Source organism: Lepidochelys olivacea, assembly GCF_965140295.1.
Source record: "Lepidochelys olivacea isolate rLepOli2 genome assembly, chromosome: 9".
Taxonomy (NCBI): domain Eukaryota; kingdom Metazoa; phylum Chordata; order Testudines; family Cheloniidae; genus Lepidochelys; species Lepidochelys olivacea.
The window spans coordinates 17,387,195-17,413,410 of NC_140419.1; the positions used below are offsets into that span (position 1 = coordinate 17,387,195).

Here is a 26,216-nt window from a genome sequence, read left to right on the forward strand (position 1 = left end):
TCCTCAAAAGCACAAGGATCGTTAAGGAAAGCTTTTGCTTCCATGTTAATGACCAGTGTGCTTATCTTTTAGGGATAATGTATGTTCCTTATAATATGTTAGAGTTCTCCAGCACTTTCTATCTGAAGAGTTCTAGGTGCTGACCCAGCACTCATTGAATACAGTGGGAATTGTCTGTTGACTTGGGCCCAAAGTACTTTACAGACCATGAATTAAGCCTCATGATAAATCTCTGAGCTAGGGAAGCATTATTATTATCCCCATTTTACAGATGAGGACACTGAGACTCAGAGAGATTTCATGAAACTTCCAAGGTCACACAGAAAGCCCGTGACTGACCCATGAACAGAACCAAAATCTTCCACCTTCCAGTTATGTGCTCTTACCACAAGACCTGCTCACCTTTATAGTGTGGAATCACTTACGTTTTTCTAAACATCTCTCCATTGAGCAATGTTGCAGTTAAAAATCATTTATTCATGTAGAACAACGAAAAGGAGATGATTGTGACAAAAAATTCGTGGTAAGTAAGGAGAAGCTTTGTAATATTCATAATGCATCTCATAGCACCTATTAGTCTCTTGCAACTTTCATCGGGATGTGTGTGTGTCCAAACCCCTACCCTCCCAAAAAAGGAGGGGAGAGTTGTGTGAACAAGACAAAGAAGAATTAAAATTATTTCCCTTATTCTTTATTTACTCTTTTCAGAAATACAGTCATGTATATCTCCCTAAGACTCAATTCTTCTGTGATGTCCATGAGAAATGAATTGATACTCATAATTATTTTAATTTAAAAAATAATTGATTTGGCCCATTAAGACATGCACATGCCTAACCTGAGTAACTGCATGATCATTAGAGTTCTCCAGAGACCGGCAGTTCTGTTTCATGATAAACGTGGTAGTTTTGATATTGGTTTTTGTTCCATATTGGAACAAACTCAAAACCTTTTGAAAGTTTTTGGGAAACAGAACCAACAAGGAGTCTGGTGGCACTTTAAAGACTAACAGATTTATTTGGGCATAAGCTTTCGTGGGTAAAAAAAATCTGAAGAAGTGGGCTTTTTACCCACGAAAGCTTATGTCCAAATAAATCTGTTAGTCTTTAAGGTGCCACCGGACTCCTTGTTGTTTTTGTGGATACAGACTAGCACAGCTACCCCCTGATATTTGCGAAACAGATGTGTCAAAATGTCTGTTTTTGGATTGAAAAGGTCAGGTTTTCAGTTTCTCTCTGTCTTGAATTAACCAGAGAGTCCACCCTGGACCTTAGAAATCTTTCTATCAAAAATTTAGTTGAAATCCTTACATTTATGCAAAATATTTTTATTTCAATGACATGGCATTTTCTGACAAAAAAACATTTTGTCAAAAATGTTTTGACCAGCTCTAATAACCATATTCTTCCTCAATCTATCCCCTCTTGAGTGTTTGTCACCCTCACTTGTGTCACATCTAGTACTTAGGTGTTAGATTTAGACTGAGGTAGAGGCTGTGGATGAAATCTTGGCTCCATTGAAGTCAATGGGAATTTTGTCATTGACTTCAGTGAAGTCAGGCTTTCACCCTTGTCTTTCTGCATGAACTATGAAGTGTTTAGCACACTTTTGGATGCTGTAAACATAGTAGATAATATAAATATTGTAGGTTGTTTTTCCTGGAAGAGACTTGGGTTTTGAAGTTGTGTATCACGTGACCAGTTCTGCCCTATAAAATGGCATATGGCAGAGTTAAAGAAATAGATCTGTCTTCTGCACTGTTGGTTTCCTATAATTACTTCCTAAGAGGAAGTTGTCCTGGATATGACTTCTCTTACAGTGTCCACTGAGGAAATAACCCTAGCCCAGATACTCATAGGGGGAGATATTGCTTCTGCCGTTTTTTCTGTTTCCCACTCCCATTTTCTTTCTTTAGTGAATTCTGGATCAACGGAGCACTCTCCATTGATAAATCTAGTGCTGCCTTTGTCACTGGGGCCCAGGAGACTGTCTCATCTCTCTAAGGCTGCTGCACTAGAGTTGTACCATTGATAACTGAACCAGCGGGATTGCACTGGAGTGCATTTCAACAGTGCAGTGCCTCCATGGTAGCCATGCTGTTCAGCAGGGTGTACCCTGCACCCATGTGCAACAAAATTGGACTGCTGTGTTTGCCTGTACTCAGTGCAGGTATCACAAAGCAATGTGGGGCTTGCAATTCAACTTCAATATAACTGCCTTTTAAGTTAGGGCTATATCATGATCTTATGTGAATATATCACAAGTGGTCCCACTGAAGCGAATTGAGCTATTTATGGAGTAAGGTACTATTCATCATGATTAAAGCCCATAGATAATAGACCCTGATCCCATGACCTCAACTGCAAAACTCGCACTGAATTCAGTGGTGCAGGATCCATTGTAGTGCCGAGGAAGTAGTTTTTAATCTCCTTCATACCTTCACAACCTTCCTTTTGCCACTGAATTTCTTTGTGTGGGGTTGAACAATGAGATGAGGGGAATATGGAAGAAAATTGTTTCAGTTGAGGCATTATCAAAAGTTTTGACATAAGAAGAAACCAGCTGTTGAAAACCAATAGACCCTACTTCTTAAGAGCAAAAGAATGACTATACTATGTCAGCACAATTGTGAGGTTTTAGACCCATGGGTATCACAGTGGTAAGAGGACACGTTTGGATTGGAAACATTGTGAGCCAGATTCTGCTCTCTTTTAATACCAGTGTAAATCCAGAATAGCTCCCTTTTCTGATTCTAATCGGTTTACTCTGGATTTACAATGGCATACATGAGAGGAGACTTTGGTCCAATAAATATTAGGAAGTAAGAGTATCCCATAATAAACTGCATGTAGAATTGTAAATGTAGCATTTAGTGCTCATTGGGCTTATGGAAAAGGAGTACTTGTGGCACCTTAGAGACTAACCAATTTATTTGAGCATGAGCTTTCGTGAGCTACAGCTCACTTCATCGAATGCATACCGTGGAAACTGCAGCAGACTTTATATACACACAGAGAATATGAAACAATACCTCCTCCCACCCCACTGTCCTGCTGGTAATAGCTTATCTAAAGTGATCATCAGGTTGGGCCATTTCCAGCACAAATCCAGGTTTTCTCACCCTCCACCACCCCACACAAATTCACTCTCCTGCTGGTGATAGCCCATCCAAAGTGACAACTCTTTACACAATGTGCATGATAATCAAGTTGGGCCATTTCCTGCACAAATCCAGGTTCTCTCACCCCCTCTTCCCCCTCCCAAAAACCACACACACAAACTCACTATCCTGCTGGTAATAGCTCATCCAAAGTGACCACTCTCCCTACAATGTGCATGATAATCAAGGTGGGCCATTTCCAGCACAAATCCAGGTTTTCTCACACCCTACACCTGATGTCAGAAGGAATTGCACACATTCTAAAGGCCTGATACTCCTTTTACGATGGTGTAAATCAGGAGTGACTCCACTGAAGTCAGTCTAAAACTGGTATAAATGGTAGGAGAATCAGTCCTTTTAGCATTATACTGGTGTTTCATCTGCCCTAATATATGGTACCACCAAGGCAGGTGAATATTTCTGCAGCTGATGTGGTAGCAGACTCAAATTCCTTTACATTAGCTCTGAGTTTGCAGCTCTGGCTTTCCCAGTAGATGAGTGGAATTACACAACAGATGAATTTGATGCACTGTGTTGGTTTTTAAAATACCTAAAAATGATCACACTAAACGATAATTTTTTTCCAAAGGAGCCCAAAATCAATGGAAAAAAATAAATAATTGTTTCCATGAGCTCTGTTTACTTTGAATTAGGCCCTGATCATTTATAGTCCTTGTACACCCTTAACTCCCATTGACTGTAGTGGGAATTTTGGACATGCAAAGAAGTGTTTATTTCTGTTAGCAGTGCAAGACCAGTACAATGGTAGAAGTCTGAGCTGGATTCTCTTCTGTCTAGCTGTATCATCAACAAAATTGTCAGCTCAGTTCTAGTGGCTGAGGCTTTCATTATAGCTAATGACGTAAGAAGCAGAAAGAACCCAGTTTGATTTTCCAGATCCCAGGTGTGAATGTGTAGGGTTGAGGGTTAGAAAAGTCATCCTTTGTATGATTAACAGATTTGCTATTGAGAATCTGAGAATGAATATGGAGTCTCATGGTATCATTTTCAGAGTCCCTTTTCTGAGCATCACTTCACTTTAAACCTCTGTGTATTATATCTGACCATTTTCATTGTCTTCTCTGCTGAGATTGTGAATATTTTTCCAGATTGTTTCAGATTTGAGACCATGAAGACTTCATCAGTTATGGGGCTGGAATTTGTGCTCGTTGGTAGAGCTGGTTGGCTCAGGTTCAAATCCCTGCTCCGCCTAATTCAGAGCAGGTACTTGGAACCAGGTCTCCCATGTTCCAAGTGAGTGTTCTAATTATCACATTGATGGCTGTTCAGAAGTGGAGGTTTCTCTCTCTCTCTCTTTTCATGAAAAAAGTCAGAAGTCTTGGTTTTGTCTAGATGCAGAAAATGAAATTTTTAGAAATCTCAGCATTTTTCGTGGGATGGGAAAACCACACGCTGCCCATTCTACCTGCTGCTATTCAGTATTCTCTTTAATATGTTGGCATCTAGGCCTCCTCGGTTGGGATTTGCAAAAGTATTCCGTGTGGGCCTAATTTTTCTCCCACTGTCCTTAGTGGTTGAATTCCCATTGACATTAATGGGAATAGAGATAAACCAATCCTGAAAATCCCACTCCATAATATGGGGAAGAGGAAGAAAAACCTGCAGGCCCAAAGCTGCTCAACCACCATTTATGTTTTGTTTCTCTGCCTTTGTATAGATAATATTGCTGTCTGTCAACTATCGTCCAAGGTGCATATATGGAATATTATTTATTGTTATGATAGAATTTGAAAGTGCTTCAAGGTATTTAATCTGCCCTTGATAACTTCCTTGTTTGATTATTTGGGAAGTTTTTGTTCCTTTTTTAAATCTTTATGCTTTATATTTCTGGTGTGTTTGTTCAGGAGGAGAAATTTTTCATTATTTTCCTTTGTAGTGATTGTTTTATACATTCTTTGGGACAAAATCTGCTCTTTTGAAGATCTCCATGCTTACGTGCAATACTGGCAGATCTCTGACCCTAAAGAATGCGGTGGAAATCCTAATGTATCCTGTGCTTTGATTTTTGCAGATCTCTGTGTGTAGATCGTGGTTGCGGGCAGAGTTTTTGACCAAATATGATTGTTTAACCTATATGTATCTTCATAAATGAGTCTCTGCTTAAGCCTGTTGGCATCTGCCATGAACCTAATCAGCTGTCCATACAAAATGGGCTTTGTAGTTATTTCTTAATCAGAGCTATCATTTACATCACTGCTACTTCAATTGACATTATATGTAGAATAAACAAACTATGAAAATTGCAGAGGCACAAAATTCTAGGCAAGCAATTTAAAATATAGCCCTGATTTTGGGTGCCTCTGTTTTTGGGTGCCTAACATCAGACACCAGCCATGATTTTCAGAGTGCTGAACTCCCACAACTCCCACTGCTTTAGAGTCAGAGCCGTTGGTTATCAGCACCTCTGAAAATCGGGCCCCTCTGGGGCAAAAAAGGGAATAAGAGGTAACCACACAGTTTCCTACATGGATTCATGCTAGAATAATTGGGGAATCAGATTGCTATTGGTCATGGTGTGTTTTGTTCATTACACTGGTGCATTTAACTTATTAAGGACCAAATTGCTTTACTCACGAGAGGCCCTATTGACTACAGTGGGACTGCATGTGTGACTAACTGCTCACCAGTGTGAATAAGGGGTTCACAGTCTGGCCCTTAGTTCCTCTGTAACAGCTGTGATTCACTATATCCTATAGCTAGGGCTGCAGGGTCATGACAGAGGGGTAACTGGGCCAAACCTGAGCATTGCTGAGACCCTGTGTGCCAGGTTGCAATGCTCAGAGTGGGGAGCTGGGCCCAGCCATGTGTGACAGAAGCCATTGCTGCAGAGTGAGTGAGGGATGGGCTTGCTCTCCAGCCCAGCTCCCCAGGGTAGGATCTGCCCTGTTCCCGATGTTGGCCCCTTATTGTAAATGGAGCTCCCGTGGTTTACAAACCATTTCCTTCTGAGCCTGTGACTTTTACTAAATTTACTGTGACTGCTCCATGATATTTGATCAAAAATGCCCCGACAAATCTGCAGCCCTGCCTCTAACCCTCTACTCCACCCTCCCCAACCAAATCAAAGCATGTGCTGCTTGGCGAGCTAGTAAATACAACTCACATCTGGCTGTGTGCATTGGGGAAAGGCTCCATTAGAGAGAAGACAGTAGAAGCCAAGGCTGATATACAGATCTTCCAGTTGGATTGCAGACTTTGTGGTTTACGTCTCCCATGATATACACTTTGAAGATACTTGGAAGCTCAGAAACAGAAAGCAAAGAAAATCTAAAAGATCCTTGATTTGTTTGTTCTGGATTTTCTGGGGTTAGTTGTTTGGGTTTCCTTTCCTATTTTATTTTGTTTTGGTTGGTTTCTTTGGAATTACAGTTTCCTTTGGTTTTTTTTTTTGTGGTTTAACTTTCACAATCACTTCTTGTTGTTTAGAGCTTCCCTGTTATGCTTGTGTCTTCAGCCTGTTTTGTTTTTTGTTGTTTTTCAATTGAGGTGGCAGGGGAAAGGAAAAAATAGTTATGGATAATCAAAAACAATACCTCCTTAGAATGTTGTGATGTCTGTGTAGTGTCATCAGGTGGCTCTTTTGTGCTCTGGTAAACAGCAGCAAGTGGAAATGTAGCTTTTTGTTGCCAGATATGTGAAAATTCCTGCTTTAAAAAGAGAATGCCTACCGGAAATCTTTTGTCAGGCAAGGGTAGCAACTTACTACATGAGTCTATACACAGCAGAGCACATGAACGCTAGTCTGGGTCTCATACACATAGCTTAATGTTGATCATAGATTTCCTTCACAGTACTCCCCTTTCTCTTTCCTCCAGTGACGTATGTCCAAGGTTTGTTTTTCTAATCTTTAATGGAAATAGGCCAAAACTTGAGCCCTGGATCCAAACACCTTCTTCCTCATCCTGAACTTTGGCAAAAGTCAGGTTTCGATCCAAATCCAAACTGTGCCACTTTGGGGGGGAGGGATAGCTCAGTCTCCGATTTTTAGTTTAGTTTAACTTTGATCACTTTGGGGTTTTCATTCTGTTTGCTAGAAATCAGTGGACAGCGTTCTTGGTGACGTGGCGGGGAGAAGATGTTTTATAAATGAAATAATAATGATATAGCCAACTCTAAACATTAAAAAATCATGAGTCAGGCTCCCAAAAATACTCAGACTGGCTAAAACAATCATGGAACATTAAAAATAATACATTTTGCATGCTTTTTCTTTGCCTTCTGGTGTAGGAACCATTAGCGTTCACATTTTCAAGATTTTTCCCTGCAGCTGCAAGGGCTAGACATTTCATTTTAAAAAAAATGAAAGTTGAGATTCTTGTTTCCCAAGCCTCCAGCACCTGGGGCTTTAAGATAAGCACCAAATATTGTGGGACTCATGATAAAATCATGGGAGTTGGCAATGCTGTAAACTGCAACACCAATAATATATTTCGGGTAGCAATAGGACTGCAGGATAGCAACACCTTGTTATGCATCGCTAATGTTCTTCTCTCTCATACTAGTTCAGCAAATAATCAAGCTTTTTTTATTTGCATTGCTCATCTTTGAGGTATGATTCTCCTCTCACACCAGCTTCACTCCACTGAAGCTCCATTGGCTTCACTGATCACTCCTGATTCATAAGTGAGCCCAGAATTAGGCTCCCCATCGACCTCTTCGGGACAGATTGTTATTTACCTACAGACTTCAATAGGGGGCAGTGTAGAGTTGCACCAGCCTAGAGGGAGCTGCAGGACGGTTGTGTCTCCACTCTTCCCTATGCCTTTCAGTGCCTACTGCGTGGGAATGCATAGAGAGAGCAGTCCTTGCACTCTCAAAAGAACAGGGTCTGAAATTACCCTTGTGTCTAGGGTTGCCAACCCTCCAGGATTGTCCTGGAGTATCCAGGAATTGAAGATTAATTTTTAATGGAAGATTATGTTATGTGATGAAACCTCCAGGAATATGTCCAACCAAAATTGGCAACCTATGACCTTGTCCCTTTGTGTGGTGCAAAAGGGAGATGGACAATGGAAGCTCCTTGCAACACTCCACACATCTGCACTAGGGCCAGGGCCAGGCTGACCCTTCATGCTGTGGTGGAGACATTAGGGGATGGCAGCAGCACTGAGTGCTGGAGTCAAAATTATTGCTACAAATGAATCCTCAGCTAGTTAATATTTTTGGACTTCTCTTATCCAAGCAGCATTTATGTTAGGTACAGGGCTGTTACGGGGTCAGCTATTTCACTATCTACCTGTGGTGTGTCACTTGTACAAGAATATGCCTAAACCCCTAAACTTCCATTCACTCTTCAGTATAAACACACAGAGCTCTGATTATCATGTGAACATGACAAGAGGAATGAGCATCACATGCCTTCCAATTTGCTGCATTTGTTTTTTTGTAAATATTCTCCTGGTGGAAGTTAAGTAGTAAACAGATGTCCATTGGAAAAGATGTTTCATTATCTTTCTCTCGTTTGACAAATGCTTGAAGAGCAGATATAAAATAAAAAATAAAGTAGAACCTTCCTTGAAATGTGCATAATTATAACTTACACTGCAGTATAAATCAGCTGTCCTGATCACTTTTTCGGCTCTTTACTAGTCTACTCATAAGTCCATATTTAGGTACCTAGCTCCACAGAAGTCAGTGGGTGTTTTGCCATTGATTTCAGTGAAGCCAGGATTTTACCCATATCATTTGGCTTGATTTCCAGAGGTTTTAAACACCCCCAACTCCCACTGACTTCAGTGAGTGCTCAGCATCTCTAAATAGCGGGCCACTTTTTTTTAGGTGCCGAATTTTGGCCTAACTTTATATGTATTTTGGTCACCTATAAGAACTCTAGACTGTTACTGACCTCAGCGGGAGAACTGTGCCTTAAAGAAGAATCAGACAAATCCCACACCTCCTATATTTGATATATGGCATAGGACGTGCACATTTTTCTGGTGCTTCCTAAGCTCGTAATTTGCGATCCACCTTAATGCTGTTTAGTGAATTTATTGGTTGACAGTAGCACTCCATCAGGTTTATAGAGTTTTTGCTCTCTTTGGGTGCTCATAACATTTTTTAAAAGGACTGTTTAGTTATTTTTATATAGATGCCATATGGGTGAGTTGGTACTGGAGTGAAATAATATTTTTAAGGAACTAGGAGAATGCATCAAAACTCTGCTGACACTTTCACGGATGGGGATATTTGGTTAAATAGATGTTTATCTAGGCAAGTCATCGTCTGGCTAGCAGCATACTGAATGTTTCTAAGCAGCTAACTTATGTATACTAAACAAATTTGGTTTGGCTGCAGCTCGAGCTGCCCTGTGGAAATTCTCAACATACATTTGTTTGATTGAGCTGTCATTTTCAGTTGATCTGCTGATGATCTGTGTCACTTTGTTTAAATGTCCTGGTGTATTTTTTATACAGTGTGCTTTCTGTGATGGATTAAATTGAGGTGAAATTCGAGAGTTACTCCTGTTTTTGATTTCTATGTTCTCAGACAGGTGGGTCTGAAATGACAAAGAACGTCTCACACAAACACATGAAAAACAGAATAGAGTAGATGCCCTTATGATTTAAAACATCCATAGACGTGTCAGCTACCAAATGCTCCTGTTAAAGAAGTTGCTGGGATTTGCACTTTAAACAACAAATAGTATTTATTTGGACTGTGCCACGGTTACAGCTAACGTAATATTTATTTAAGGTGTCATATGTCAAACTGCACATGAATAACAATAGAAATGATGAAGACTGTCCAGCTGCCATCTATTTTTGGGGTGCTAGCTTGATCAGAGCTAGTGCAGGTATGTCTCTTTGAGCTGGAATCTACATCTTCAGCTCAGAGTATAGACGTACCCTAGTATTATGCCCCTGTTCAAAATTGGAAACCTGACAGGTTGTGACTTGATCTAGTTTGTGAGTGTGAACTAATGGCACAGCTTCACTTAGAATGCAGGTGCTTGTGACTACCATGTATGTTAGGTCCACCAGAGCACCCTGCCTTTTAGACCAGCCAAGAAAGAGCTGAGGAAGGTTTTCATCCCTTTAATTCATGTGTGTATGGAAATACCTTCTTAACTTGCTTTTCTCCCTAGCTGTTTTTGCTGAGTTTTATTCTTTGCCATGTGCTGCAATTGGAACCTTTCCTGTAGTCTGCAACATCTGAAGAATCTGTGATAAAGAAGCCAGTGGCTTGTGCTGGGGCTTCTGATACTTTGATGAAAGAAGAGGGAACCTTTTGTTTAGCTCATGTAATCAGGAATTTAGTGCATTTCCAACATGCAAAGCAAGGCAGAAGACAAGGTTGCCCTGATGTATGAGCATCCAAATGCAAAGTGTTTGTATCTAAATACAAGGAACATGAGACACAAATGAACAGAGCTGGGTGAATAACAGATTCTTCAGTTCAGTGGCTGAACTGGAAAAATTAAAAAAAAATTGTTTGGATTGAATGCAAACAAAATTTTTTAAAATTTCACAGCAGAATAAAAAATTCAAAAATTGTTTCTTTTCAGTTGAACAAAACATTTTATTTCGCCTGAAATGAAACACGTTTTTTAAAATAAAATTTAGGGAAATTTCAAAATGAAACATCTTTCTGAAACAAAAAGTTGAAATGTTTCATTCTGGAAATTCTGAAACAATGTTTTGACATTTCTGGAAGTAAAAAAAAAAAAAAAGGAGGAATAGTTTTGGTTGACCTGTATCTGCAATTTTTGAACCCCCCCCCCATTTGTACAATTTTTTCTTCAGCTCTGTAAGTGAGAAGAGCTAGAAGTGATACATGCTAGAGATTATCCAGTGGGCATAATTGTAACTTAATTTAGTGGAGGGATTTTCAATCCTGGAATGTCAGTACAAATTAATATAATTCGTTCGCTATAGGAGAGATAGAAAAAGGTGAAGTAGAAGGAGGGGTGTCACTAAAATAGATAAAGTGATGCGAATAAGTGAAGCATATAGTAAGCATACAGTGAAGAGTGTGGTGATGAATAATTTTTTTGGCTAAGTATATAAAGAATTGTAAAACAAAGAACAGACACCACGAGCATCCGTTACAGCCCAGCAGAAGGTGAGGTGAGCAAGAATGGAAAACTCTTGTAAAAGTTCACAAAGTCCTAAAAACCACAAGGTAGCCAAAGCCGGGAGAGTGGGGGATTTAAATATTCATGTAATTATTGCGTAAAAACCCCCACAACTAAACATACATCAAAGAATTTCCTAAATTACATAACAACAACTCTATGATAAAGAGGAGACACTATCCTGGATTTACTTAATTTGTGCAAAAAAAATCATTTCTTTTGAAATTGTCCAGTGTTTTTAATGAAAAAACAAAAACTTTAATATGGGGGAGGGAATTAGGATTTTTTCCACTTTTGCTATATTTTTTCTTTTTTTACTACCTTCTCAGTGACAAAATGGAAATATGAAAAAAAGGGGGAGGGTGAGAAAGGAAAAAATGGGCAAGAAATAGAGGAGGAATCTAAAGTTTTTCAGGGAAAATTGAAAAAACAGAACAAAACCCCACAAAAATAAAAACAAACAAATAAATCTCAACAGGTAGAATTGGGCCTAATAAGAAATACTGACACGTATTGCACATAAAATAGCGTTACATTCCCAGGAAGAAAATGTAGTGAATTTAGAAACCTAGTGAGCACAGTGCAATAGGAGAAAAGTCCAGAGGCAACCAACAAGAATACCCTGTTGATTAAGATTTGCAGGGAAGAGATAAGGACAGTTAAGTAGCTCAGTGAGTTGGGGCTGGATTTTGCAAACTGTTTGCATTAGTTTGCAACTAGTATACATTAAAAAAAAAGTGTACTTTTTTAATGAGTATTTCACAACCCAAAAAAATTGTGTAGCAAGTGTCCCTGCTTTTGGTTTTGAAAATATAATCACCTTTGAGCCATACAAAACCAGATATAAATACACTTAATGTACTGCTGTAAGACACAGAATATATCCCCATCTGTAGTGTGAAGGATAGGCTCTTCTTAAGATTCATGTCCTTTCCAATCAGCTAAGTATGTTCTGTTTATTATTGTTATGACCTTGCAGAGGTATGGCTATTGGTAGTGTATTGGTTACCGCTGTCTCCATTAGGGTTTCAAGGACTTAACTACATTGTATCACAGTGACACCCAAATATAATTAAGACTCTCTCAGTGTAATAACATAATTAAAAAGCTGTCTATTTGGTTGTACAACAGCGTCGGTTGCCATTGTGTTGTAGCTAATTTATCCCGAGTAAACACTGTGAACTATTAACACTTTATGCCTGGATATACTGCACAAACAGGTATGTGAGGGATGGTAAGCACATCTTCCCACTCACACTGCTGTAGGTTTAGGAGACTGTGGATGCTACATGTCTAGGGGAGCTCTGAAGGTGAATTCCTGCAGCATTTAGCAGACACCTGCAGAACCTCCCTCTAGGCAAATAAAAGGTGGGTGCATACCACTCTGACTGGTACTTGTGACATATTTTACCTGGGTCCAACCCTAGGGATTCAACAACAATAATAAAAGTAGGTAATTACTGATCTTAAGCATTTAAAAAACAAACAAAAAAAAAATCTCCCCAAGCTCCCTTTTATTTTATAGTCATGGCAATGAGTCCACAATAGTCCACTACCTGAAGGAGCTCAGATACTATGGTGAAGAGTGCAGTATAAGAACCTGTATAGAATTAGGATAGAATAGTGGGTGAATATGCATTTTTACTTTGTCGGTTTTTCTATATTTCTATGAGAAGTTTGTTTTTAAAATATTAATAAAGAAATAGAATGTCTCATAACTCTGTAAATTCCAATCCATACACAGTATTTCACACACTCTCAAAGCCCCCCCACCATCCCCGCTGTCAACAAATCTGCCATGTGCATGGAGCCTTATCTGGTAATCATTATCTCAGATCTCATTTCCTCCTGCTTTACACTGTCTATGCTCTACCTGGACTGCTCTTCTTAATAATCCTTTTGTGTCTTTCCCCAACTTCTGTTTTCATGCTTTCTTCCATCCCCTTGTCCCTTATTCCTGGGACTTTCTACCTCATTAATTAGGGCCTCTGTTCCCTTGCTCTCATCCCTTTTTTCCGTGTGCTTATTTGTACAAAGCTCTTCACCTGAACTGTACAGAATCAATCCCTTCAATAGAAGACAATGAGCTTGACATGACTTTAGTACTTGTAACATTTTCCACCTTGACTCCAAGGGAGTTTAAACATATGGCTTGCATGGCCTTTTGTGAGTCAGGCAGTATGGGCCATATTCCCTTTGAAGTTTCTGTGGTGTCCCTTCAATGAAATCGATGGGTTTGCACTCTGGTGTAAGTGAGAAGAGAATCTCACCTATGTGGGCAAGTGGAAACACGTTTTTTTTTTTTTTGGTAACTAGAACATTAACTTACTCAGATTGCTGACCCTTGACCAATCATTTCCATTAACTCCTTGGAGCTTAGAGTGAGACTTGCTCAACTCCTAAAAGCAAATGTATTAGTACTCATGGGCTAGGACTGTGGTGACTGTTGGCAGCAAGGGGTTAAACTCCTTTTTTATTCTTAATGCCCTTGCCTAACAAAACTGCATGACCTGGCATTTTTTTTCAAGTGATTACACTTTGCTGCATTATAATGGAGCAAATGCATTTGCGTCTTAGAACCATACACTACCAGATACTGACATGTTAAACATCTCCTGTGGCTTACCATACGCATCAGGGTTGTGGACCTCCCTCTGTTTTCTCATTATGCCAAATAATGAAACATGGAAATAATTCTAATCCTTTCTTCTGGTTTTGCTGTACCTTTGAAAATATGATAAACTCAATCCAATTAAAAGTCATTACCTCCACAAAGCTCAGTCTCTATCTATAACCTTTGTTTTATAATTCACTCTGTTATCTGTCTTCATTATAATTTGGTGGAATAGTCTTCTTTTATTACTGTTTTCCGTTGGAAAGAGGCATGTGATTTCCAATGCTACTTTGTTACACATCTCAGTTTAAAACGGAAGAGATGTACTAATGAGTGTTAAAGAAAAAAATTCAGTTACACTGATTTATTACACTGAGATAAAGTTTCATTCATGTGGATTATATAACTGTAGATTTAAGTAATCATTTTGAGTTAAAAGTATTGTTTTGCAGCACTAGTTTTCTGTTCTAGTGCATTATTGTTTATATCTCATTGAAGATAAGAGATTTACTTAAATTTTATCCCCAGTTTACTCGGTTGGACAGAGAAATTAAAGTCACATATTGATGTTGTATTTCATCAGTTCAAATGAAAGGGTCCTTTCCTTAGTTTTCAACTGAACATGTTAATTTTCAGCAGAATAACAGCTTAAGTAATTTATGTGAGACTATACATACTGTTTTTTATCACTACGACAATCAAACAGTGATCAAAACATTATGGATCAAAATAATGGTCTATCAAGTCCATTATCCTGCCTCCAACTGAGGCCTGTACCTAATGCTTAAAATTTCACAGCAGACTTTTTTTTCTGAACCTGATACATATAATGAGTATAGTCATTGAGGCTAATTAGTATATATTAACTATAGCAGCTTCATTCAATTTTAATATTTCACTGAGCTCAATAAATTGAGCGATCATTCATTTAAGAGAGAGGTTCCATACATATGGGCTAGATCCCCATCTGGTGTGAAACGTTGTATCCTGATTGATTTACACTAGCTGAGGATCTACCCCATAACATACCAATCTGGCAGGTGGCATTTCCCTGTTCCCTTACTTGCCTCCCTCCCCTGTATGTATCTCAGCAAAGATTTTGAAAGTCAAATATATATTTATTCCATTGAGGAAAACTTTATCATCCAGCACCACAGTTTACAGGCACTAGCTGGTGATATAATGGGTAGTTTAAACCCTGCTAACTGCAAATAATTTTTCAACAGTGTTTATGATTGCAGTAGACGCTAGCAGACCAGAAGTACAGATAACATAAATATTTCTACCAAAGATGGTTGTACTGGAGCTATAAATAAAATTAGATTCAACTTGTAAATAAATTCAGTTTTTGCCAGCAAATATTTATAATTCTTTGTTGCTGCATGTAATATAGTAATTTATATGGAAAATGTGCAGAAACACATAGGGCCAGGTTTTGCTTCTCAGTTATACAGGTGCAACTTCCACTGACATCAAGGAGAGCTGTACCCATATAAATGAAAGTAGAATTTGACCCATAGTCTTTCAGTACTGGATCCTAATTAAGAGACAGTGTCTGGTGCACATCAAATGCCTTAGACTGTGTTACTCAATTAGACTTGAGCAACACTTCACAGAGCACCAAATGCTACTAGTTATTGTACAAGCTGATATTGACAATTTCCAGAAACAGTGTATAGTTCCCGATGCAGTTAACATATTGTGACATTGTATTAACTACTAGTCTCGTACCACCATTTAGCGATGTTGAAATTGTCTTCTCTCAAACTACAATTGCTCTTGAGTTTCTTGTTTTCCTATAAGAAAAGGCGTACTTGTGGCACCTTAGAGACTAACAAATTTATTTGAGCATAAGCTTTCGTGAGCTACAGCTCACTTCATCGGATGCATTTAGTGGAAAATACAGTGGGGAGATTTATATACACAGAGAACATGAAACAATGGGTGTTACCATACACACTGTAACGAGAGTGATCACTTAAGGTGAGCTATTACCAGCAGTAGAGTGGGTGGGGAGAGGGGGGACTTTTGTAGTGATAATCAAGGTGGGCCATTTCCAGCAGTTGACAAGGTCTGAGGAACAGTGGGGGGTGGGGTGGGGGATAAACAAGGGGAAATAGTTTTACTTTGTGTAATGACCCATCCACTCCCAGTCTCTAGTCAACCCTAAGTTAATTGTATCCAGTTTGCAAATTAGTTCCAATTCAGAAGTCTCTCATTAGAGTCTGTTTCTGAAGTTTTTTTTATTGAAGAATTGCAACTTTTAGGTCTATAATCGAGTGACCAAAGAGATTGAAGTGTTCTCTGACTGGTTTTTGAATGTTATAGTTCTTGACGTCTGATTTGTGTCCATTTATTCTTTTACGTAAAGACTGTCGAGTTTGACCAATGTACGTGGCAGAGGAGCATTGCAGGCACATGATGGCATATATCACATTGATGGATGTGCAGGTGAACGAGCCTCTGATAGTGTGGCTGATGTAATTAGGCCCTATGATGGTGTCCCCTGAATAGATATGTGGACACAGTTGGCAACGGGCTTTGTTGCAAGGATAAGTTCCTGGGTTAGTGGTTCTGTTGTGGTGCCTAATCACATTCTTGTCAACTGCTGGAAATAGCCCACCTTGATTATCACTATAAAAGGTCCCCCTTCCCCTGCCCCCCCCCCCCCCCCCGCTCTCCTGCTGGTAATAGCTCACCTTAAGTGATCACTCTCATTACAGTGTGTATGGTAACACCCATTGTTTCATGTTCTCTATGTATATAAATCTCCCCACTGTATTTTCCACTGAATGCATCCGATGAAGTGAGCTGTAGCTCACGAAAGCTTATGCTCAAATAAATTTGTTAGTCTCTCAGGTGCCACAAGTACTCCTTTTCTTTTTGTGAATACAGACTAACACGGCTGCTACTCTGAAACCTTGTTTTTCTATAAACGTTTTTCGCCAAAGCACTCAAAGTTTTATACTAATTCTTCCTTCAGTAACTCATATGTCTCTCTAATATACTGATTTTCATGTTTTCCTCAGGTAAAATATGGCAAATGTAAGGAAACTCAATGTGAAGTTTTTTTTCATATGCTGGGGAACTCTGAAAACTGGATCCTTTTGAATTATTCACATTATGTTTTAATTACAATTATTTTGGAATGAGACATAGTCTGAAGTTATTCAAAGACATAAACCTTCCCTACACTGACCCTTGAAGAATCAGAAGTCACTATTTCTCTTCCCCTATTTATTCTTGTAAGAACAAAGCACATTTTAATACGTATAATAAAAGCCATAGTGGAGGACATGAAAAAGAAGTTGATTTCTGTTCTCTTCAAGTATGAAATAAAACCAAATTCATGGTTAACTTTGTGTGCTTTTATATTGCTGTTTTCACATTCCTTTGTATCTGCAATCTGTAGCTACAACTCCCTCTTCTGAGGGACGTGCATAATTATTTTCTTTATGTTGGAGGTTATTGGTGCCAGAATGGCTTTCTGTTGTGTAGCAACAAAGGGGAAAGTGTGGCTGCGTCAAATCAGTTGTGAAAAAGCAGTTTATAATCTTGCTTCATAATACATAGATAACTCGTATAACAGGAATGCTAAAATCTGTGGACCAAATTTTGTTTTCTTTGTTACATTAATGCCAATCTGAAGAAATTCTCTGGACTTCAGTTAACAACAGGGCAGACATTGGCCTAATTTATAAATTGATGGTAAGTCTAAAGTAATTGTTCTGGATTTATATCAGTGTAACTGAGATCAGAATCTGCCCCTGTGGCCTAACATGTGACAATATATAACAAACTCTATCTAATAGAAGGTTAGGCTCCAATTCTGCACCCCTTATTCATCCTGAGTAGCACTTACACATGCAAATAGTTTCATAGAATTTCTTAGTACTATTCACATAAATACCACTCAATATTGGTAAGGAATGCAGAACCAGGCCCTTAGAAAATATTCAGTACTTCATTTGCTTTTTACATTTGTGTTAGGGTCAAATAATACAAATATATATATATATATATATAAAACAGCAATATATTTGAAGACTATGGAAAAATAGTTTTTTCTTTCACCAATTCAGATTAAACTATGATCATAGAATCATAGAATATCAGGGTTGGAAGGGACCCCTGAAGGTCATCTAGTCCAACCCCCTGCTCGAAGCAGGACCAATTCCCAGTTAAATCATCCCAGCCAGGACTTTGTCAAGCCTGACCTTAAAAACCTCTAAGGAAGGAGATTCTACCACCTCCCTAGGTAACGCATTCCAGTGTTTCACCACCCTCTTAGTGAAAAAGTTTTTCCTAATATCCAATCTAAACCTCCCCCACTGCAACTTGAGATCATTACTCCTCGTTCTGTCATCTGCTACCATTGAGAACAGTCTAGAGCCATCCTCTTTGGAACCCCCTTTCAGGTAGTTGAAAGCAGCTATCAAATCCCCCCTCATTCTTCTCTTCTGCAGGCTAAACAATCCCAGCTCCCTCAGCCTCTCCTCATAAGTCATGTGTTCTAGACCCCTAATCATTTTTGTTGCCCTTCGCTGGACTCTCTCCAATTTATCCACATCCTTCTTGTAGTGTGGGGACCAAAACTGGACACAGTACTCCAGATGAGGCCTCACCAATGTCGAATAGAGGGGAACGATCACGTCCCTCGATTTGCTCGCTATGCCCCTACTTATACATCCCAAAATGCCATTGGCCTTCTTGGCAACAAGGGCACACTGCTGACTCATATCCAGCTTCTCGTCCACTGTCACCCCTAGGTCCTTTTCCGCAGAACTGCTGCCTAGCCATTTGGTCCCTAGTCTGTAGCGGTGCATTGGATTCTTCCATCCTAAGTGTAGGACCCTGCACTTATCCTTATTGAACCCCATCAGATTTCTTTTGGCCCAATCCTCCAATTTGTCTAGGTCCTTCTGTATCCTATCCCTCCCCTCCAGCGTATCTACCACTCCTCCCAGTTTAGTATCATCCGCAAATTTGCTGAGAGTGCAATCCACACCATCCTCCAGATCATTTATGAAGATATTGAACAAAACCGGCCCCAGGACCGACCCTTGGGGCACTCCACTTGATACCGGCTGCCAACTAGACATGGAGCCATTGATCACTACCCGTTGAGCCCGACAATCTAGCCAGCTTTCTACCCACCTTATAGTGCATTCATCCAGCCCATACTTCCTTAACTTGCTGACAAGAATACTGTGGGAGACCGTGTCAAAAGCTTTGCTAAAGTCAAGAAACAATACATCCACTGCTTTCCTTTCATCCACAGAACCAGTAATCTCATCATAAAAGGTGATTAGATTAGTCAGGCATGACCTTCCCTTGGTGAATCCATGCTGGCTGTTCCTGATCACTTTCCTCTCATGCAAGTGCATCAGGATTGATTCTTTGAGGACCTGCTCCATGATTTTTCCAGGGACTGAGGTGAGGCTGACTGGCCTGTAGTTCCCAGGATCCTCCTTCTTCCCTTTTTTAAAGATTGGCACTACATTAGCCTTTTTCCAGTCATCCGGGACTTCCCCCGTTCGCCACGAGTTTTCAAAGATAATGGCCAATGGCTCTGCAATCACAGCCGCCAATTCCTTCAGCACTCTCGGATGCAACTCGTCCGGCCCCATGGACTTGTGCACGTCCAGCTTTTCTAAATAGTCCCTAACCACCTCTATCTCCACAGAGGGCTGGCCATCTCTTCCCCATTTTGTGATGCCCAGCGCAGCAGTCTGGGAGCTGACCTTGTTAGTGAAGACAGAGGCAAAAAAAGCATTGAGTACATTAGCTTTTTCCACATCCTCTGTCACTAGGTTGCCTCCCTCATTCAGTAAGGGGCCCACACATTCCTTGGCTTTCTTCTTGTTGCCAACATACCTGAAGAAACCCTTCTTGTTACTCTTGACATCTCTGGCTAGCTGCAGCTCCAGGTGCGATTTGGCCCTCCTGATAACATTCCTACATGCCCGAGCAATATTTTTATACTCTTCCCTGGTCATATGTCCAACCTTACACTTCTTGTAAGCTTCTTTTTTATGTTTAGGATCCTCTAGGATTTCACCATTAAGCCAAGCTGGTCGCCTGCCATATTTACTATTCTTTCGACACATCGGGATGGTTTGTCCCTGTAACCTCAACAGGGATTCCTTGAAATACAGCCAGCTCTCCTGGACTCCTTTCCCCTTCAAGTTAGTCCCCCAGGGGATCCTGGCCATCCGTTCCCTGAGGGAGTCGAAGTCTGCTTTCCTGAAGTCCAGGGTCCGTATCCTGCTGCTTACCTTTCTTCCCTGTGTCAGGATCCTGAACTCAACCAACTCATGGTCACTGCCTCCCAGATTCCCATCCACTTTTGCTTCCCCCACTAATTCTACCCGGTTTGTGAGCAGCAGGTCAAGAAAAGCACCCCCCCCCAGTTGGCTCCTCTAGCACTTGCACCAGGAAATTGTCCCCTACGCTTTCCAAAAACTTCCTGGATTGTCTATGCACCGCTGTATTGCTCTCCCAGCAGATATCAGGAAAATTAAAGTCACCCATGAGAATCAGGGCATGCGATCTAGTAGCTTCCGTGAGCTGCTGGAAGAAAGCCTCATCTACCTCATCCCCCTGGTCCGGTGGTCTATAGCAGACTCCCACCACTACATCACTCTTGTTGCACACACTTCTAAACTTAATCCAGAGACACTCAGGTTTTTCTACAGTTTCGTACCGGAGCTCTGAGCAGTCATACTGCTCCCTTACATACAGTGCTACTCCCCCACCTTTTCTGCCCTGCCTGTCCTTCCTGAACAGTTTATAACCATCCATGACAGTACTCCAGTCATGTGAGTTATCCCACCAAGTCTCTGTTATTCCAATCACATCATAGTTCCTTGACATCACCAGGACCTCCAGTTCTCCCTGCTTGTTTCCAAGGCTTTGTGCATTTGTATATAAGCACTTGAGATAACCTGTTGATCGCCCCCCATTCTCAGTATGAGGCAGGAGCCCTCCCCTCACAGACATTCCTGCCTGAGCTTCCTCCCGGTATCCCGCTTTCCCACTTACCTCAGGGCTTTGGTCTCCTTCCTCCGGTGAACCTAGTTTAAAGCCCTCCTCACTAGGTTAGCCAGCCTGCTGGCAAAGATGCTCTTCCCTCTCTTCGTAAGATGGAGCCCGTCTCTGTCCAGCACTCCTCCTTCATGGAACACCATCCCATGGTCAAAGAATCCAAAGCCTTCTCTCCGACACCACCTGCGTAGCCATTCGTTGACTTCCACGATTCGACGGTCCCTACCCAGGCCTTTTCCTTCCATGGGGAGGATGGACGAGAACACCACTTGCGCCTCCAACTCCTTTATCCTTCTTCCCAGAGCCACGTAGTCCGCAGTGATCTGCTCAAGGTCATTCTTAGGTCATGATTTAAAAGTAGCTTCAAATATAACATGTGCCCCTTATTCCTGCTGACAGTGTTTGTGGTTTTACAACTACACTTCCTATTTTTAAAATGTTTTCTTTTCTCTTGTTGTGGAGTGACAGACCTATGCAAACATCAGGGGCAACTTTAGTGAAACAGTGAGCATGCCTGGACAGAAAGTGTTGTCAGATGTACAAAAGAAATAAACTGAAAAAAAATAGAGAAACGTATTTTCAAACAGAACAGCCTTAGATGTTATTTGTAACACTAGGAAGGAAATATTTCGGTGATTGTAAAATTTATGGTGTCATTTTAAAGACAAAACAGAAGTATGAGCCGGATTGTTCTCATAATTATACCCGATTTACAATGGTATACCTCCGTGGAAGGCCATGAACTTACTGTTGACTTACAGCAGCGTATGTGAAATCAGAATCAGGCCCAGTACCTCTGCAAAGGGCCACCAACCTATGTTTATATATAATAAACAATCAGTGACTTCCAGTTTATGTGCATAAGTGAATTAAGCCGGCTACACACGGGGACCTAAAATACGGTTCCATTAACAATGGCTTGTTAGTACTCAGAGGTGACCCTGCTTAAAATAAAGAAAAAACCCAGACAGCGATAACCACGAACTATGTCTTAGAATGCAAAATTGGAACTGCAATCACAATTTAGTCACAAATAACAGTCAATAATCTAATCAGTGGTAATATCCCATTTTTGTGAACTCCAACTAACTGGGAATTATTATCTGCATTCTAGAGAGACAAAGTGGGTGAGGTAATATCTTTTATTGGACCGGCTTCTGTGGGTGGGAGAGGCAAGCTTTCAGGCTTACACAGAGCTCTTCTTCAGGTCACCAACAGAAGTTGGTCCAATAAAAGATATTACCTCACCCACCTTTTCTCTCTAATATCCTGGGACCAACACAGATACAACACTGCATGTCTACATTCTACTCAGACTGTAAACTCTTCGGGGCAGGGACTATCTGTTTGTTGTGTATGTACAGTGCCTAGCACAATGGGGTCCTGATTCCTGGTTAAAAGCTTGAGGCCACAATACAGTTGTTAATAAATAACAAGGATTATATCCAGTTCTGCTGAACAGTTCTGTGGATAATGAGTGGCATAAACCACTTTCAGTATGTGTGCTGATAATATTTTCATATGGAATAATGTAGTTCTTGGTCAGTGGCTCTTTCATGTCTGAAGATATCAGCCCGGACCCTCACATCCAGAGGACTGTTCCTAAAGGCAAGGATCTTTATCTGACTTTCCACTAAAAGACATAGAGGAGACTACCGCTAAACTATATCTCATTGGGCACAGAGGCTGTCTGATGCCTCCCACTTGGCTCATATGTGGCCTAACACAGCTCCTGAAACTCCCAGGTTGCCAACTGCTAATTTGCAACTTTTCCTGACCACCTCCACTCTAGAGCTAAACTAATGTGTTTTGTAATCAACCAGTTCCTGCCTGTGACAGTCCTTTCTTAAATACCTGTTTAAACAGCAATTTAGATAAAGGTGTCCCATTTGTATAGGAAATGCCTGCTTTGTTTCAGATACACTTACAAATAATTACTGTAGTATTGCCTGAGCTGGACAGAAATGTTGGGTCAAACAAATATGGAAAGACTCTGGTCACATCAGAGTTCCCAGTCTATATCCTTGGAGTGCCATTTGAAAATATTCTTCCATGGCCCATCCAGGCCCATCCTGGCTTTTCTCAGGGAGATGACTAAATCGCTTATCCTTAGTTGTACCCAAGAAGACCTTAATAAAATGACAATGTATTAAAGGCTCCTGTCACACATGTTCAAAAATACAAGCAGAACTCCAAACTTCTGATGTGTGACAAGCGGGCCTCCAAGATCAGAGTGTGAGTTGTGTGCTAGTAACTGTGGAGGTCAGTGGGAGCTTTGTGTGTATGCATCCCACAGCAGAAACGGGCTGAAGTGAGAAAGGTCCCATAGACTGAGAAAAGGAGAAAGAAAAACAGTGATATTTGCTTGACTTTATTAATTAGAAATGAGTTGGAACATCAAGATCAGGATCCAGATTTTGATCCCTTCAGTGTTTTTGTACCCTGAGCTTTGGTTTGGCCCATCCCTAGTATTAATGCATGTAATGCACCACTATGCCTGTTTGTCATCTGCATATGATCAGGTGACATTCAAGCCATAGAAAGGCACAGCCAATAGTGTAGTCAAGGGTCAATGGATTTTACCCATTTCTCATTTGGAGAATATGGAGTTTAGTTTAGGATGGTTGACCCGCTTCTTTTTTTTTAACCACTGCCATCCTGGGCACAGCTCCACGCAATGTCCTTGCACTGCATTGCTGACTGCACTCCTGCCTCTGCCTTGTGCACCCCGAGCATTCGACTCACCAGCTGCTGCAGCTGAAGGCAAAGTAGCTGTAGCTGCATCAGCTTCCCTGGCTCTTACACATGCTATATCCCATTATTTAATTGCCCTTGGAAGGGAAGAGCGTGCTAAACTACTAAACATATGTCCAAGTGGAAGGAAATCCAGCCCCTCCTCCCTGTTCCACACAGAAGCCCAGCATGCTGTTTAAAGTAACCCCAGGTTACTCTCCCAGGTCCCAGAGAGGTTAAGGCTGTGGTGTCAACTTTGGCACATGGATGTCTCCTGGCTTCATCAGGCACATCCCCAGCCTGCAGCCACATGTACTGTTTCCTGATGGCATGCAAGTTGGAGCAGAAAGTGCAAACACTGGTGTCCACCCTGGTCTTTTAGTAGCAATTAACCTTTCCTACAGGGTTTCCTTTGAAGCTTTTTTCATGTTTTTATTGCAAAACAGCAGCAAGGAATTTGATGGCGGGAAATGTCTTCTGTATTACCTAATCTTTTCTATTTCCCTATCAGAGGTCTCAGTGACTTCATCCCATTTCTAATGGGGAGAGTTATTTGATCTTAAGGAGTCCTGCTTGAAATTCCAAATTGCAGCACTATATGTGTGAGTGGTTGGCTATTTATATAGACAATTGTACTTGGAAGCACAGACCCTGGGGCCTAATTCTGATCTCACAGCAGTTTTATATCAGTGAAATAACTTCTGATTTACATTGGTTTAAGTTTGAGCAGAATGAGGCCCCACATTTTCTGACACTCTGGGCCAGGCCCTCAGCTGGTGTAAATGGAGCACTGATCTAAGTGATTTTTTAAAAATGGTTTTCAAATGTCTGGAAGGTATAATTCAGCTTTTTGGTTTTTTAAGTGTTTGTTTTTATATTTTTCTTAGACTGTATTGCCCTTGTAAGCAGAATGATGCCCTGGCATTCAGTTCAGACACTGCTTTTAGGCAGAAGGGCACACATGTGCAATTCATCACCACGGGATTTAAAATGTAAAATCAACTTGTTTTAAATTATGCATTGGGTGCAATTGCTGGACACTGAAGGGGGTTACAGGTGTGACCAGAGCAGAATAAAAATGGAATTGTACCATTAGTATATCTCCATTGGCCAATGGACAGCAGCTGAGGATCTGGCTCCATACATTTAAGGCTGTAGATCAGTTTGACCAGAGGTATGAATGGTTTTAGCCTTTTTTGAGACTGAAAGAGAAATTTAACTGGAGTGCAGCAAACACACTCTGGAGGAGAGAAGTTGAGTATGGCACATCTGCAGTGCAATACTTGCTAGGGTTTAAAGGCTCTGTCTTTCAGGGGTGTGGTTGGGACCTGTGTGAGAGCAGTGCTGAGCCATTTATGGAGTGACTAGACAGGGTGCTTTGTAACAGGGCCAAAAGTTGGGAAGGATGGAATGAAGGATGTTGAGTTCATTTATGTAGAGTGAATTGCGTGAACTGCTCCTATGTGCTGTAGAAGGAAGGAGTTTTGGGATACTCAGATTGAAGGTGGGAACTGGTGTGGAGGAAAGCAGAGTGGGTCGGTTTGAGGAGGGAGCATGAGGGGTAGGAATGTAGTATTTAACTGTGAAGTGGGGGAGCAACAAACTGACAGAGGAGCCCCAAGGGAGTTAGGTATCCGTATCTTAGGGAAATTCAGGGGATTTGGTTGCCTAACTCCCTCAGGCCTCTTTGAAAATCCTTGCCATAGCTCATAAGCCATGTGCAGATGCCATGGATCATTGAGCAGCACTCTGAGTGACACAGCTTCATGGGAACTTTGGAGACGTTTCTGTGACTGTGGTTCATAACCACCTCTGCTCTTGCTTTCTCCTAAACTCAGCTTTTCCGCATGCTTAGGCAAAGTGGCACTTGAAGATGCAACAGAAATATCATCAAATGTGACTGGTAGGCAGGTCATTTTAATGCACAGGACTGAAGTTAACCATTGCACTCTGACCACACCTTAATTCCTGTCCCTCTCATGGCCTATCTTCCTCTCTACTCAGCGCAGGATGTCATAGGCCTGATCCATGGGAGTTTTGCCATGAACATCAGTGGGAGTAGTATAAAGCCATCAGCAGCCTTTGTGCAGATGCTAAGCAAACAGCTAGAGTTGAATGCTAGTACTTTTCCTCTCAGCAACTCTTTCATCAGTCCTTAGCAGCCTTCAGGATCAAGCCATTCCTGCTGAACTCCACTCAACCTGAGCTCTCAGAGAAAGGACTTTTGAAACAGAAACAACGGTGAAAAATCCTTCTATGCATTTGTCTATCATCCCAGTGATTGAATTAATCAGGGGATTTTACACTCCTCTGAAGGACAGTCCTTAGGAAAAGTGATAAACAAACTAGTTGATATTGGGGGTCCAATTATTTAGAGCTCAGATGAAATTTGTCAAATCAAAGCATAGGGAAATGGGTAGCTGAACTTCCTTATGATGTCTGTGTGGCCACAGTTAGTTCCATATTAGAAGAAGAAAAACAATTCAGGGCTGTGAATATATTGCTTGCAGATGAAGTATCTGGTACATGCCAGGGGTGATGTATTAAAATGATTTGTTATGCCCCAA

General features: G+C 40.8%; 1 protein-coding gene across 9 annotated transcripts in view; it reads left to right on the plus strand.

Annotated features, from left to right (window-relative positions):
* MECOM (MDS1 and EVI1 complex locus) overlaps positions 1 to 26,216 on the plus strand; it is a 459,726-nt gene that overhangs the window by 177,949 nt on the left and 255,561 nt on the right. The window lies entirely within an intron of this gene.